The 5,447-nt window shown below is 38.9% G+C and overlaps 1 long non-coding RNA gene across 1 annotated transcript; it reads right to left on the reverse strand.

Moving 5' to 3' along the window:
* Window positions 1–276: 276 nt before the first annotated feature.
* LOC145444909 (uncharacterized) lies at window positions 277–4,395 on the reverse strand. Its single transcript, XR_013916817.1, has 3 exons — window positions 4,168–4,395; window positions 3,840–3,950; window positions 277–1,519 (listed from the first exon to the last, which is right to left on the reverse strand). It is a non-coding gene; the product is annotated as an uncharacterized LOC145444909 (long non-coding RNA).
* Between the last annotated feature and the right edge of the window lie 1,052 nt (window positions 4,396–5,447).

Genomic DNA, 5,447 nt, shown 5'->3' on the forward strand with positions numbered 1-5,447 from the left:
CGGCCACGTATGCTCTTGCATCTTCTGTTCGGTAATTGTAAGTCAGCAATTTTTATTCACCATGCAATGTGTATATTTAACACAGAGGATATGGATTCCAATTTAGTAAGGAAAGGGGAATTTAACGATGCGCAAACTCTTAGGTTACTTAGATAAACTATCGCAATATGCTTATAAAATCTCCGAAACAGATGCAGAAGACTGTTTTACAAGTTATCTCATGCAACCTCCCTTTATATGACCTTGCCACCGTACTCCGATTCATAGAAGCCTCTCGACGCGACAAAATATTTATTATAAAAGATTCACAACGTAGCTGTGGTGTTATTTACTGTACATGTACATATATTTCGGCAGTTAATATATTCTGAGACGCAAGTGTTACGGAAATCACCTAAACCTGTGGTTCGCAATCTTTGGAGCCAGGGAAAGGTAAAATTTCAAAACAAATTTTGCGGAACGGTGAGCCTTCAAAAATCAAAATTAATACACATTTTGAATACGGCAAATGTATGTGACTCAACAACTGCAACTTTGCCGTTTGTTAGCCTCTGTTATCCTACCAAGGGTCGCAACCTTGTATTGTCGAAGCGGGGCCAACGATACTTGAATATCGTAGCCCCCGGTCGAAGTTTCAAGAATTTCGCTCAAACAGTTTCATAGCATTCAAATATAACTGGTCATGAACGAGTTGTACATTACTTTTAAACAGTGTGGTATAAGACTTCTACCATTGTAAATTACGCGAAGGCCAGAAAAAAGCATGAACACTATAATACGACACGATGCAAAAATTACGTTTGAAATTTCTAAATCAATTTTATCTAATTATGTAATTGCGTCCAACTTCATTCATTTTGCGATTGAAAATTGTAATACATTTGCCGGGCCAGCAGGAATATTGATACGCACAGGCAGTAAGAACCACTGGACGATAAAAGGACACGCGAAGCAAATATTCATTTGATGTGGAACTTCATTCCAAACATCAGTTTAACATTTAATGGAACACTCGATGACAGCGGGCATTAACCTTGGTAGTCGATACCCTCATGTGTGGTGGAGGGGAAATTTCTTAGGAGGTTGGGAATCCTTCCAGCTGCGCTCATTTAGAATACATTTTATAAAATTTCACCAAAAGGAAGCCAGAAAATGACCTGAATTTGTGAGGTTCAGGACTATACACACCGCTTACTAAGAATCCATGAAATCGTTTCTAAATTTCAAGATACTAAACCAATGAAAATGATGAGTTGCTATATATGTTGGATGTTCATTATAGTATGAGATATATCTCTGGTGGCAGTTGTGTGGTAATTTGTCCAATGGAACAGATGTTAATCTACTTTTATATGCCATATTTTTTCATTACACCCAACGGTGTACAACTGTACAACTTGTATATGCATTTCCACAGCTGTGCCATCGCTCGATTGCGAATTTTGTTATGTTTCAAACCAACCCAAAGGCGACGTACCTCCATCATCCCTGCACATATGCCTCCAGCATATCCGGCAAACTAAACAAAAATTCAAGATAAGCCATCATGAAAGAACTTCGTCGAATCATCTATGTAGATTCACGTACAGCATACATACTCTTTTATAATTATCCGGACGACCAATGTCATTATCTTTGTTTCGAAATCATACGTGTCTTTTATGTCAGGAAATTAATGAATTGTTTCAGGTTATGAATTGTCCCATCGTGATAAACAATTTTACCTATACAGCCTATAGAACATAGCAAGGAAGAGTTTACTAGGACAGGAAGGGGGTCGGTAAACACACCTATATATAGCAGGGTTGCCAACAAGTCATATGTTTCCGAGTCATAAGTCCAAATCACTTTCATTATTTTGACTCGAGTCAAGTTGAGCCATTTTCAATTCACCACCGAGTCAAGTCCGGGTTCAAGTCTTCTAGTATAACAGAGGGTCGAGTCCCAGTCCAAGTCATTGTGTTAACTGTTCAGTATTCAGCTGAATCCTTTTTAACGCACTTTTTCAACTCTTATCGAGTGTTACAGAAAGGCTCACAATCATAATATAGAACTTTTCTTCAGTCTTAACAGTTTCTGGCCCTTTTCCCCAAGTATCAGGACTGATGGACGAAACACCAATATTGTGGTACCTTTACTATTCTTCGAAGTTGGAATGCTATGTCTGTCTTGGCCGTCCAAGTCCCGAGTCATGAACAATGACTCGAGTACAAGTCGAGTCGATATGTATGCCGGACTTGATGTGTGGAACAGTATCCCGCCGGCCATCCGACAGTCGACGAGCATGTCCACATTCCAGTCGAAATACATGCAATTACTACTAAATAAATACAGTCCATCCTCGAGATTACCGGACCACGACTGACCTATCGATCTCGCTTCCCATGACATGCTGCCCTATTTCTTGTCGCTTTCTTTTTCTATACGATCTTCTTTACTTTCATTCAGTGTGCATGCCTCCTCTTTACATCGCCTTGGCCAAGGTGGGTGTCTGATTGCATAGACTACTCCAAGTCGCTTCGACAACTTCCTGTCTATTCATTGGATCGCATTTTTTGTGGTGTATTGAACTGATAAAATTGCTAATAAACCAATGATGATGATGGAAATATTTAAGATATAAGGACTAGAATATAGTAATGCAGATGAGGGAATGTTTAAGAGACAATCATGCCCTGGAACAAGGGGAATGTATGTATTTCGAATAGATGATGTATATTGGCATAACTATATCTGATTTGCTGTCGGTGTTGGTAGAAGAATTACATACGTTTATCATTAGGGATAGTGTGAACGTGAGGTTCACGTTCGCGTTCTGCGTGTGAGCCTCAAAAATTCAGTGGTTCACGTTCACAAACGAACCTTGATAGGTTCTGCACTGTGAACCTTTTTCATATAATACTTCACTTCATTTTACCATCTTTGGTTGATATTTATTGCGTTGCAACTGCGGGCCACTCTGTGCATGACGCTGACAGCATAAAAACAACACTAATCGGCCATGCACCTTGGCAATCTCAAAAATTTTATTAGCTTTGTTACAAAAGTTTGCTTGAAATATCCAGCTTTCCATTTGTGAATATTTAGTGACTCTCTGCTGTGAGCTTGGCCAGCAATCACACAACACCAAGAGCGAAATACAGTACATGTATATAGCGAAATATAGTATATATAGTATATAATATATGTAGTCAGCGAATGATGCCTATTCAACCAATCAGTGAAATTGATATCGTTGCCTGATGTAAGAAATCTAGCAATCTTGATTTCATATGTTTATTGTATCATAAAAATCAAATCCGTGCGATTGGGGTGTTGGCTACTGCTGCATAACCTGTTAATGGGGTAATATCGGTGGCAAGTATCAAATCCCGTTTGACACTCTGCTCAATATCAACGTAGAAATAGTCAGACTCCAAATACATTGTCCGGTCTGGCCTAGACCGTCAAGGCGTAAGCTTATATTCCCTTAAAAGTCCTCGTCGAAAATGTTGGCAAAGCGACGGTAGATATTGATTTTATGGGATTATTATATCAAGTGATTGCCCCAGTTGATACATATGGCGACGTTTGGAACGTTAATATGTACTTCAGCACTATGGCATTACGTGGCCCGAGTCCTCGCTAGGTATCGTGTACATTAATATAGGCTAAAATGTAGGGATGGAATTAGCAATATGACGTGACGTGACGTCATGAGGTTCAGGTTCGTGTGAACGCGAACCTTCAGAGGTTCACTTCATCCTATTCATCATATAAATAACTGATATCAATATCAACCTGTACATCAAGCTATTCTGTGTTACGCAATGGTTAAGTTCGATTACTCTAATGCTCACATTTCCGTTCGCTCCTGTATCTGAAATTCCTAACGCATCCTCTTGCTTTTCTTGCCACCGAGCAGTAATATGTCGTGCATTTTTCAGCCATTACACGGTACAGGCGAACCACTGAAAAATGAAGAAGAAAATTTAACTCCCAAAGAAGCACTGCGCTGAAAATACAAATCAAAGATAAATCAGGAAACAAATTTTGACAAGTGCCAATTTCTATAGAAAACCATCGTAATGGAACTGCAGCTAATAGATAATACAAACTATCAACATTGCACGCTAGCAGAACAAATAATAATTTCCTATCCACTGCTAGAAATATCAAATAGCTTACTGCGGCGGGTCGCGTAACTAGTTCTCGCGGATTCTCCGTTCTGTGCGATCGATATAATTAGTAAAAACAGCAACATCACTTTCAGTTTCATCGTGATCAGTATAGGTATCTCCTAATGCAATAATCTGTATGCGTAAAAACGATTCACCACGTTAATAGATTTATATTATATCACATTGACATTGAGTGTTATTCCTATTAACGCATTTGACCTGGAAATGGAAACCATATATTAGGAAAACTAATTTGAATTTTGTCAGCTGGTTCGTGATAGAAAAACTGCTCAATGCTTGACTCGTCTCAGCCTGGGGAAATTTGCTTCACATTTCAACGATTGAACTTGATTATGAATTTTCTCAATTCGCAACAACGCGTTATTGAATTGCATCCAAAAATGACTCTTAATTCGCTTCAGAATTTTAAGTATCAAAACTGTTGAAGTAGTATCCCACAAACAAAACAAGTAGTAAGTGAAACAAGTAATCTTCTACCTTTTAAAGTGCGATAAAGATATATCATGCTTCATGGGTGATGAGTAAGACAGAGCGTGACAGAAATTCATTATTGGAAATCTTTTTATGAAGCGAGCATGTCATGTTGTTTTCTGTCAATTGTGTGGTAACGTTATTCAAATATAATATATGCTGATTTGGGATGGATAGGATATAGGCTATATGCGCATCATCTATGCCAGTGATTCCCAACGCGGGCGATTTTGAGAAACAAGGAGGCGGAAATATCAAAGGAGGCGACTGGGGGCGAAAATGTTGGAACGTCCAGTGAGATATATTTAATTAACTTGGCCAAATATGCGCATTAAGACGGCTTATTCTGCACATGACGCGAAAAAGAGTTCAACACTCAACGTAACGTAGAATCGGAAACCGGTTTTCCCAGCACCTACTCGGAAAAATGACCTCCTTTAGTCAATTCACCATCGATGAAAGTTATATGAATAAATTCCCCGTCTAGACGTCCTCTTTTTCGGATCTGTAAACATGGGGGGCTTGAATATGTGTCGAGTTTGCCAAGAGGGCAATGAGTCGAAAAGGGTGGGGAACTACTGATATATATCAGTAATTCTAATACCATTCTACATACGCGAAACTGATATGGTGACTGGTTCCAGAATTTAGTATGTTTCAATTTCAAACCGCCTGGAAAGCATAACACGTATGTCAGTTAGATTACGAGTCAAACACCGAAAAACCGTAGCATTGTACTCAAGAAACATAGTTTGCTAATCATTGCAAACGCCGATTATTCACATCAGTATTTGG

The sequence above is a fragment of the Botryllus schlosseri genome, chromosome 8, assembly GCF_051294905.1.
Source record: "Botryllus schlosseri isolate E-star chromosome 8, Bs_hap1, whole genome shotgun sequence".
NCBI lineage: Eukaryota > Metazoa > Chordata > Ascidiacea > Stolidobranchia > Styelidae > Botryllus > Botryllus schlosseri.